Below are 12,095 nucleotides of genomic sequence, written 5' to 3'. Positions count from 1 at the left end.
GATGGTACTTTTTGTATAATTTTACTGTAAGTGACATAAATACTATTTGTTAACATGTTGTTTGCATATAACATAAAGATAATTTGTATGAAGAGTTGATTGTGTTGAAAATATTTTAAAATTGATTTAAATTATATAAAAGAAACATAGGAAATAAAATAAAAAATATTTTGTTTTTTAGGAAAAAAATTATTTTAGATGTATTTAATTGTGAAGAGGGACTAAAATTTTAAAATAATTTTGTAGTGGGCCTGATAGGTGGTGGTATCACACCCTTCTCAAAGGAACCGTACGCGAGACTCTCGCATCAACATAAATACTATTAGTCATGGTGTTGTTTGTATATAAGATAAATAGTCAGCTTGCTGTTTCTATATAAGATAAATAGTCAACATGCTGTTTGTATATAACATAAAGATAATTTACAAAAAGAGTTGATTGTGTTGGAAATATTTTGAAATTGATTTAAATTATATAAAATAAATATAGGAAATTAATTTAAAAATATTATGGTTTTGCAGGGAAAATTTTATTTTAGATGTATTTTATTGTGAAGATGGGACTAAATTTGCATAATTAGTGGACATAAATACTATTAGTCAGGATCTTGTTTGTATATAACATAAAGATTGTTTGTAAAAAGAGTTGATTGTGTCGGAAACATTTTGAAATTATTTTAAATTATATAAAACAAACATAGGAAATAAATTAAAAAATATTGCGGGTTTGCAGGGTATTTTACTGTAAGTGGCACAAATATTATTAGTTAGGGTTCTGTGTTGGTATTAGTCAAGGTGTTATTTGTATATAATATAAAGATAATTTGTAAAAAGATTTGATTGTGTTGAAAACATTTTGAAATTGATTTAAATTATAGAAAAGAAACATAGGAAATAAATTCAAAAATGTTGTATGCAAACTAACATAAAGACCAAAACGAACCACATACAAACGTGTGTAAAAAAGAACAAAACAGAAACATTAGTAGGCATCAAAACGAACAGAAAGGCATAAACAGTAGCAATGTAAATTAGAATCAGACAAAGCTCACGCATGTTTTCACTACTTTCAGTCCAAAAGAAACCGAAAAAGGTAAACAGACAATGAACACATAACCGCAAAAAAAGAAGCAAATGCAAGACAAACCAAAAGTTCACTTTCGTATGAAATTTTTTTTTCCACATAAATTATATATATTAATGTGGTCTAAGAACACAACATGGTGTGATAGGATTTTGTTTTTCTGATCAAGTAAATCTGAAAACAGATCATGAATATTACATGGTTTATAAAACATAAACACTGGAAGAGGCAACAAATAAATATGAGATCACTATAGTAGGGAATGTGTAAGATGAGCAAAGTAGACAACAATATCGCTTTATCAACAATGTTTAGTTTACCATACCAAAAATTTGTAGTACAACAGTTATAAATTACTAATATAGCAGATTAAATTAAACAGAGTCATTTCATTCAAATTCAAACCATGAAATCTCAAAATTGAGTGATACATTTGTTAACAATGTCATATGACAAAACAAAATCTGAAAGCCAAAATTTATGTGTAACACATATCAACTGCATCAGAAATATAGTCGATGTGCAAAATGCTTAACTGTGGCTCTACCAATAATATTCATGTTGAAAATAAAATTAAAATAACATGTGCATACAATAGTGATCGTATTGTGAGAAGTCAGAAAACAAAATAAAAATGTTTTTATGAACCAATACTCATGCAAGAAAACATGTACCCACAAAGGTCAGCAGAACAAAAAAAACCACAAAATAAAAAATTGAATGACAGTACCCAGAATGCAAAAGCCAAGAAAACAGATGCAAGGCCAATTTTTGATGGGTGAAGTAAAAAAGAAGAAAACGAAAGGAACAAAAGGAGTGGGTGAAAATGAAAATGCCAACACAAAAAAATAAATGTTGTTTCAATTAAATGAGAGGAGAGGGGAAAAACATAAAAGACAAAAAGATAGATAAATCAAAGTACATAACTAAAGCTAATAGTCCCAATTCTTTCTCCGGCGGATGACAATTTCCCATATTTTATCAATGGTCCTGTAATAGAAGGAGATTTCATCACCGTGGGAGAAATCATTATCTGCAAGGAATTGATACCATGGTTGTACAACATATTTGCGTCCAACTTCACCATCAACCACGACAACATTCCACTGTAATGAAGGTCCAAATCTTCTGAGAATGGTCATGTGTTGACCACAGGCATTTACATGTGTCATGGCACAGTTGGGGAGTCTCTGCATGGGAAAAAAACAACATGATATATAAGCATGAATTAATAAGCAACATTGAAGAGGTTTTCATTGTTACCAGTGGTCCTGGTGCACCAAGCATTGATTGTGTGATTTCAACTGTCCAAATATGTTGTCTTGACATAACTTTTGGCCTTCCGCAAGTCTGGCATTCCAGTGAGGGAACAAAATAAAGATCAAACATGGATTTGTTGTTGCATGCCAAGAATTTAATCATCACATATTAAAAAATTGATAAATCTTTTCTGAATTCTTTCAGCCCTTCCGCAAAGTAGACTTTTGTCCGATACTGCCTTAGCCTGATTTGGTATATTGTTCCATCATATCTAAAGTTGACAAACTCAGGGTATTCTGGTGGGTGCCCATTGTCGGTGGTAAAAAAAGGGCACTTCTATAATGTCCTACAAATAATCATAGCAAGAAAGCAAATATGAAACTATCTGAAGAATAAAAACAATTAGTATGTAACATTACCATATCATTGTGTAATACTGCAGTGAACTGTAGGATTAATGGATTTGTGTGAATTGGATATTGAATTTGCAGTGAGAGGAAATGCAAAAAATGAAAACCAAGTATGATACTGAAATAGGAAAGTGTAAAATATCTGGAGAATGACAACAACATAATAAAATGAATGAATAGGACTATCAGTGTTTTGTGGTTTGTTCTAGAATTACAATGTGCGACTATTGTTGAAGATGAGAGATCAATATAGGCCCAAATTCCAAAGTTTAGCAGCATAATTTGCTATCCAGAAACAATTGAGGTAAAGAATAAGCATTAAAAAAGGGATTATAATGTGCAAAGTCATGAAGAAACAGAGGAAATAACAATCCTACCAGTAGAATATTATATTTAATTGCAATCTATCAGTGGTATATTCCAAATAAACAAAGCAAATAACAATGGAAATTGTGTATTTGTTGTCTGCTGGTAAAAAATGAAGAAAATAATGTTTACAACAGTTGACAATATTAATGAGTCAAAATATATTCGTGTATGCATTCAAAACATAAAGGAAGAAAGAAGGCTTTGTTTCATAGCTAGATCAAGATCAGAATAGCAGGAGACAAAGAAAATCTAGGTATGACAAAGGTCACACATTTTTTCAGTATTTCAGTCGAAAGCAACATACATAAAAAACAAATAAAAAATAAAATGATTACATGCAAAGCAAATCAAAAGCTGAGCGAGTAGGAAGCAAAACAAAAACCCAAACCGAAAAAGGAAAACAGAGAATGAGCAATGTTCAAAGTAATTTGAAAAAGTAAGCGAATAATTGGTTTTACATTCACCTTGCTTGTTGCTGATGATGAATCAGAACTGGTACTTGTCTTAGTTGTGTCAGTCGATAACTCTGCAGCCATTCTCCGAGCCGTTTCAATATTTTTTATTAAAGGAATGAGCATTGAATATTTGCCGAAGAAGTGGTCTGTGGAGAATAAATGTTGCAGTGACACAGTGGTTGGTGAAAATGTGTAAGTTGCGGAATATGGAGGGGTTTGAGAATTGTTGAGCATTCAATGCAGTATGGCAAGATTGGAGGTGGAGAGTCATGTGAATCATTGTGAATGTATCTGTGGTGGCGTACACAGCCAAAGTGTTTTTTTTTTTTTTGTTTACTGAATGTCCATAACCAATATTGATATTTATAAAAATGTAGGGAAACAAATATATGAGCAAAAAATAATCAACATGTATATAATATGACAGGTATGCACAAATAAAAATATGAGAAGAAGGTATATAAAAGAATATTTGCGAAAACTCAAAAAACAAAATAAAGGGAGAACACCTGAAAAAAATTAAAGATTTTGTCTTGGGAAAAATCATAAAACCCAAAACTTTTTGATGAAGATGAAAAAATTTAACCATAAACCAAAAAATCAAAGAAAACAAACTTGTTGAGGAAGAGAGGAAGAGAGAGGAAGAGAGAGAAGAAGGTAGTGACAAAGACAAAAGAAAAGAAAAGGAAAGAAAAGAAAGAGTGAAAATGCATGAGAGAGAGAAAAGGAGAAGAGAAGCGAAACCGTATATGTAACAACTGACACTAAGGAGAGATTTTTTGATAATAAATAATTTATTTAAAAAAATTGCAACAGCTGACGCTAAGGAAGAGAGAAGTGGTCTATTAAAACACAAAGCTTCAGAATTGAGGAAGGAAAAACATAAAAATATCAACCATATTTTTAGCCAGTTAAAATAAAGAAGATAGTTTAATGTTTTTTAAAAATCGGATGGAACACATCACTTAATTATTAACTTTTCTTATATATGTATGAATTTATATTTATATAAAATATTAAATTAGGAGAAGTTACTTTATTTAATTTTAAAAATGAAATATATATATATATATATATATATATATATATATATATATATATATATATATTTAAATCATTTGTCTTACTTAAAAGGCATAATTTTAATTTTAATTTTATAATGTTGAATGAAATAAAATTAATAGAATGAGAATTTAGTATAAAAATCTTTAATGTTATCAATAGTATTTAATGTCTGTTTTAATTATGGCCCATATAAAACTTTAGATGACAAAAGTAAGGTAACCTTAGACAAAATTGAAGTTATATTTCACATATTTTTTGTATTTTTAATTTATCATAAGATGGAAAGGGATGTAAAAAAATAATGAAATGAATTTTTTTGTAAAAGAATAAAGGAGGAAAAACAAAAGCGGAGAAGAAAAAAAGGAGAAGTTGAGGAAGAGAAAAGAGGGGAAACTGAATATTGATAGAGAAGAAAAGAGAAGAAGTTGAGGAAGAGAAAGAGGGAGGGGGGAATCCCCGATGCAAGAGAAATGAAAGAGAGAGAAGAAAATTCTGAAATTAAGGAGAATTAAATGGTGCAGTGAAATCCGACAATTAGAAAGTGACATGTGGCTTGGTGGTTGTGAAAATAAATAAATAATAAATTAATTAATTTAAAAAAGGGAGAAATTGCAAAAGCTGGCACAAAAAGATGAACGGGACCTTCTAAACACAAACCTTCAGAAAAGAATGAAGCCTTGCACGTGGACTGAAGTGAGCAAAGAAGGTAGAGGGTTTATTATTTTTTTATTGAACAGTTGTCAACAGGACAGAATTCCAGTATCAACCTTTGATCTCTTTGTTTCGAAATATAAATTCTGTGGTTTCTTAAATTTTTTTAAAATTCATACTTTTTGTTTAATCTTTAATTTTTCTTATATTTTATTTCTTTTTTTTTAAAATTTAAAAATGTGAGCAAAATTATAAAGGAAAATAAAATTAAATGTCTTTAGGATAAAAAGCCAAATGTGCATATTAAACAAAATAAGGAGATTGAAATGACATTTAAGTCAAATAACTAACAACAAAAAATCTGAATTCAAATTCAAAAAAATTTAGGTTTTTAAATTTTTTTTTGAATTCACACTTTTTCTTTAATCTTTATTTTTTTATATTTTATTTCCTGTTTTTTACTTTGTAACCAACCAATTCATTTTTCAATAGTACCTTAAATGAATATATTAAATTAAGAATTCAATATAATAAAAAATAAGAAATAAAACATTGAAAAATTAAAAAATGTGAGCAAAATTATAAAGGAAAATAAAATTAAATGTCTTTAGGATAAAAAGCCAAATGTGCGTATTAAACAAAATAAGGAGATTGAAATGACATTTAAGTCAAATAATTAACTACAAAAAATCAGAATTCAAATTCAAAACATGAGAACATTAACAAAAAGAGGCACGCCTGCATAAGAAGTACAGAACATGAGAGGTATTATTAAACATGGAAAATGGAGGCACATTGGATCAAATCAACTGAAAAAAGTTGTTGACCCCGTCACAGTGAAGCGGCAAAACAGCGGCACATCGGATCAAAATAAATCTATTCCTTTGCTTGTGGGACAGTAAAGCTTGGAAAGAAAGGAAAAAGTTACCATAAAAGAAAGCAAATTTCCAATTTCTTCCATTCCATTTGAAAAATAGAAAAGAAAGAATATATTAAGGGACATAACTCAACGCCTAAATGATGATTTTGATTTTTTTTATAAATAATTTATATTAGTTATTTATTATTTTTGGAAGTTTCAATATCATTCATTATTAAAAGATTTATATTGGTCACTCAATTTATCTAAACACCATAAAATGGTTTTATAGCTGCCTTTAAAAGCTCTGCAATGAATCAAATGTATTTTTTTTTTAAATATAGCTCATCAATGATGCAATCGAATTAGACTAACATTTTGGGACTACAATATTATTAAGTTTGCCATTGCTTCTTGCAGATTTTTATAAAAATAATGATTCTGACTTTATATGCATTAAAGGTTGACGAACATTAAACATCAATTACCCAAATAAAGCAGAGATACTGAAATCTTGTGATACAGAACTTTGCTTCAACCCAAAGGATGTGACCTTTGTTGTTGTGGACTGATGTTTTCACTTGAAACAGAGATTAAGCATTGTACATGTTGAACAACTACAACAAAATATAGCCACTCCATTCCAAAGAGGGACATAAAGAAACAATATTCAAACACAATTAGCTTAATAAAATCTGTAACAATAGAACTCTGTTTGCTTGATTTGTTCTTCAGAATAATCCTCCTTAATATAGCTTTTAAAGTTTGCTGATCTCGCAAATAACATGTGGGTTATTTTGTGATAAAAATAAATAGAAAAAAGAAGTGGCAACCTTATTGTCTCCTGCATTAAAAACAAAAAGAAAAAAGAAAAAAGAAGCAAGTGAAACAATGGAACAATTTTGAAACATAAAGAAATAACTTAATTGCTGGTAATTTTAATTAAAAAAAATCTCACCTTTTAAATTTTACATATGTTGGTAGCATCTATTATATCTTACTGTATATGTTCTCGTATAAGGCTCAGAGATACGCGAGACGTAAAGCAACAAAGATTTTTATGGATTCCATGAGTCATCCTCTAACGTGAAAGAAACCGTGCAGAACCAATATATCCAACTAAAACATGGAAGAATGTGCAGAACCTATATATGAAAATGAATAAAGAAGAAGAAGAAAAATATAGAAGCAATACAAATAAATCAATGATATAAACAGTGTTTAAGTAGATGGCATAAACTATACAGGAATGAGAACCGAATGAGGACCAATCCATATACAGAATCTACACATACTAATCTAAAAGCTATAAGTTGTTTGAAGGGTGCAGTGAGGAAATTCCTTGCTCTTTAACTAAGGCAAAAATTTCACAGCATCATTCGACCTTGTTTTCAAACTGAAAGACTAATTTAAGCACTTACAAACACAAACCAAATTACACATCAATTTTTTTGTGTTTTCTCTAGTAAAATTCCAATGATCTAAAACAATTTATCAACTTCATCCCACCCACTAAAAAAAGAATTCTTGAAGAAAGAATATGTAAAAGAAAGAATTCAAAACCTATAATTACCAACTATAATTGTGTGAATAAATATCAATAAGTGTGTGAATAAATAACCCATTAATGCCTAAATGAAGAGTAGAAAGAAGACCCGAGCACTTAACAAAGAAACAATTTGTTTTTTGTGCTTGTTTTAAAAAATTGAAATTTAGGGGTAAAAATGCTAAATCTCAAGTACCCGTGGATCTGGCTTAGTCTATTTTCTGCACTTGTTTTAAAAAAATTGAAACTTTTGGGATAAAAATGTTGAATCTGAAGTATCCATGAAGATTGAAAGTTACAAAGTAAAAAAGAAAAGTAAAATATTAGACTACTCTTTTAAGCAACAGACAATGAAACCAATTGTTTCCTGGTTAAGAAAACAAAACTTGCAAGTTGCAATCATGAACTTGTGTTTATTCAGAAGCTAAAACACCAGTGCGTACTTTATTGAAAGTCAAACTTGCATGGTACACCAAAATTAATTCACGCCACAAATCAATGGTAATAGAAGGTAAAGGTAAATTGTAGAACCTAAAATGTCATTCTGTTTAAATCGTAGAAAGAGTGATAAGCTGAGACAGTACTACGTACATTACTATGGAATAAATGCTGAAAATGACATAGTTCCTACCCCTTTCACAAAGGAAGGAAAAATATGCAGTGCATTCTTCATGATTTTTTTAAAATCTCTTTTGAAGTATGTTAAACATGTTTGGATAATCCATAAGCTTTCTTTGGAAATAAATTGAATCTGAAAACGATCAGACTTTACATTATTTTTCAAAACTACATTGAATAGCTTCTAAAACAGTCTCTACAAAAACTCACATTTTTCAGAATCTTAAAATCACTTTTTTTAAAGCTTTTGACTAACAATAGTTATAAAGACTTTAAGCACAGACAATGGAACCAAATCAAGGGAGTACCTTTTTAATCTTCTAAGACCTTTTATGGTTTCCTTTGTTATCACCACCTACATACATCAGGAACCTCGAAAAAAAATTTCAAAGTTCACTTGGTCATTATAACATAAAAAAGGACATCCAACTACATAATAATAATAATAATAATAATAATAATAATAATAATAATAATAATAATAATAATAATAGCTTCTAAAACAATCTCTACAAAAACTCACATTTTTTAGAATCTTAAAATCACCTTTTTTAAAGCTTTTGACTAACAATAGTTATAAAGACTTTAAGCACAGGCAATGGAGCCAAGTCAAGGCAGTACCTTTTTAATCTTCTAAGACTTTTTTTGGTTTTTTTTTGTTATCACCACCTACATACGAACCTCAAAGAAAAATTTCAAAGTTCACTCGGTCATTATAACATAAAAAAGGACACCCAACTACATAATAATAATAATAATTAAAGAAAATAAAAAAAAAATAACACAAACTAAGAGAGAGCAAGAAAAAAACCTGTGCTTCTTCCTGTTGAACACAAAACCTAGGCTTCTTCCTGTTGAACAATAGATTAAAATAATTAAAGAATATAAATGATATCAATACCAATCAATTGTTACAATGATTATCATCAAAATCTTGCATGGATCATTCATTAGACACCCAGCGTGGAATTTGTAGGATGCGCACTGATGCACATGAATTTTTAAGATTAAAAACTAAAACTTCATTTAGGCATTTCATCAAACACATAACTTACAACCCATATGGGGAAGATGACGAAAAAATTAGCCCAGGAAAATAAAAAAGGAACCAAAAACAAAGTTGAAAAATCAATAAGAAAAAATAACTATTATTAAGAAGCAAACATGCATAACAGTTATAAAAAAGGACACCCAACTACATAATAATAATAATAATAATAATAATAATAATAATAATAATTAAAGAAAATAAAAAAATAGCACAAACTAAGAGAAAGCAAGAAAAAAACCTGCGCTTCTTCTTGTTGAACAAAAATCCTGGACTTCTTCCTGTTGAACAATAGATTAAAATAATTAAAGAATATAAATGATATCAATGCCAACCAATTGTTACAATGATTATCATCAAAATCTCGCATGGATCATTCATTAGACACCCAACTTGGAATTTGTAGGATGCGCACTGATGCTCATGAATTTTTAAGATTAAAAACTAAAACTTCATTAGGCATTTCATCAAACACATAACTTACAACCCATATGGGGAAGATGACGAAAAAATTAGCCCGGGAAAATAAAAAAGAAACCAAAAATAAAGTTGAAAAATCATTAAGAAAAAATAACTATTATTAAGAAGCAAACATGCATAACAATTATAAAAAAGGACACCCAACTACATCATCATCATCATCATCATCATCATCATAATAATAATAATAATAATAATAATAATAATAATAATAATAATAATTAAAGAAAATAAAAAAATAACACAAACTAAGAGAGAGCAAGAAAAAAACCTACGCTTCTTCCTGTAAAACAAAAAACCTGGGCTTCTTCCTGTTGAACAATAGATTAACATAATTAAAGAATATAAATGATATCAATACCAACCAATTTTTACAATGATTATCATCAAAATCTTGCATGTATCATTCATTAGACACCCAGCGTGGAATTTGTAGGATGCGCACTGATGCACATGAATTTTTAAGATTAAAAACTATAACTTCATTTAGGCATTTCATCAAACACATAACTTACAACCCATATGGGGAAGATGACGAAAAAATTAGCCCGGGAAAATAAAAAAGGAACAAAAAACAAAGTTGAAAAATCAGTAAGAAAAAATAACTATTATTAAGAAGCAAACATGCATAACAACAAACAAAATTAGAACCTTGCAAATAAAAACAAATAGTAATGAAACAAATATGCATAACAGGAAAAGAGGAAAAAACATGCGTGTTGGATGCTTCTTCGTCGATAGCCCGACAAAATAAAAAGGAACCAAAAACAAAATTGAAAAATCAGTAAGAAAAAATAACTATTATTAAGAAGAAAACATGCATACCAACAAATAAAATTAAAACCTTCCAAATAGAAGCAAATATCAATGAAACAAACATGAATAACAGTAAAAAGGGAAAAAACTTTCTTGTTGGATGCTTCTTCATTGATAGCCCGGGAAAATTAAAAGGAACAAAAAGAGGAAAACGATGATAGATTATTGAAAAAGATAGAAGAAAGGGAAAAAAGTGGAAAAGAAAAAACCTTTGCGAGAAACAGGAACGTTCCGGTAAGAGGAAGTTGCGTGAATGATCCTAACACCGATTTTCATGTTGGGTCGAGACCAATTGTAAGCAATTGAACGTGAAATACCACTGAGCCACAGACACCCTAATCCAAATAAAAATCGCAAAAAACACAAAAAGATACTGAGGTACAGAGCTTGCATGCAAATCCAGATAATTAACAACTAAGGAAAATGCATAAAAACTCATAGACTTTCCGGTAAAAGTTTGAACAAAATAAAAAATATGAGTTTTAAGGAAAAACAACAACGAAGCATAAAAAAAACACAAAAAATCAAACAAAAAACAGTGATAGATTAACGATTGAAGATTAGCGATAAGCAAAAGGGGCTTACACGATCAGTATGTATATCCTTTGTAACCTTCGATGGCTTCACGAATCTCTTTCCTGCAGAGGAAAACGATGACACTCAAAGCCAAACCAAAATCGTAAAAACAAAAGAGAAGAACAGAAGAAGAAGAAGAAGAAGAAGAAGAAGAAGAAAAAGAAGAAAAAGAAGTGAGAAGTGAGAGAAAGGGGTCAGCGCACAAATGAAAAAAAAAAACAAAATAAAGGCAGAACACCCAAAAAAATTTAAGCTTTTGTGTTTACGAACCTGTACTCTTGGATTTTTTGAGATAAAAATCGCAGCTTTAATGTGTTCTTCCACCTTCTCTGCATAAATAAACACACGACTTCTACCATTATAGTTCTAGAGGGAAAAAGAGAAGAACAGAAGAAGAAGAAGTGAAAAGTGAGATAAAGGGGTCAGCGCACAAATGGAAAAAAAAAACCATACGCGTTTGACGGTAAAAAGGAGCAATAAGAAAGTAGAAAGGAAGTACCTTGTAGAGGAAACACACGTCCTCTACCATTGTAGTTCAAGTGAGAGTAAAGAAAGAATAGAGGAAGAAGAAGAAATGAGCAGTCAGAGAAAGGGAGAGAGAGAGAAGAAAGAGGAGGGGAAGAATCTGGACGGATGCAAGAGAAATAGAAGAGAGAGAAGAAAGTTTTGGAATTAAGGGGAATTAAATGGGGTGATGAAATTTGGCAATCAGAAAGTGACACGTGGCTTGGTGGTTGTGGAAATAAGGAATTGCAACAGCTGGCACAAAGAAGACAGAATGGGCCTTGTACAACGCATACCTTCAGAAAAGGATAAAGCATTCACGTGGCAATGAGCAAAGAGGCATAAAAGAAGACCT

The 12,095-nt window shown here is 29.9% G+C and overlaps 2 long non-coding RNA genes across 2 annotated transcripts; both read right to left on the bottom strand.

The window, feature by feature from the left end:
• Positions 1–6,666: 6,666 nt before the first annotated feature.
• On the bottom strand, positions 6,667–8,730 carry LOC114398288. Its single transcript, XR_003663571.1, has 3 exons — positions 8,625–8,730; positions 7,111–7,297; positions 6,667–6,996 (listed from the first exon to the last, which is right to left on the bottom strand). It is a non-coding gene; the product is annotated as an uncharacterized LOC114398288 (long non-coding RNA).
• Positions 8,731–10,115: 1,385 nt separating this feature from the next.
• Positions 10,116–11,876, bottom strand: LOC114399395. The gene is made up of 5 exons (XR_003663713.1): positions 11,736–11,876; positions 11,507–11,565; positions 11,246–11,298; positions 10,870–10,995; positions 10,116–10,155 (listed from the first exon to the last, which is right to left on the bottom strand). It is a non-coding gene; the product is annotated as an uncharacterized LOC114399395 (long non-coding RNA).
• Positions 11,877–12,095: the final 219 nt, after the last annotated feature.

The sequence above is a fragment of the Glycine soja genome, chromosome 19 (assembly GCF_004193775.1).
Source record: "Glycine soja cultivar W05 chromosome 19, ASM419377v2, whole genome shotgun sequence".
NCBI lineage: Eukaryota > Viridiplantae > Streptophyta > Magnoliopsida > Fabales > Fabaceae > Glycine > Glycine soja.
This window is presented reverse-complemented; position numbering and strand designations above follow the sequence as displayed.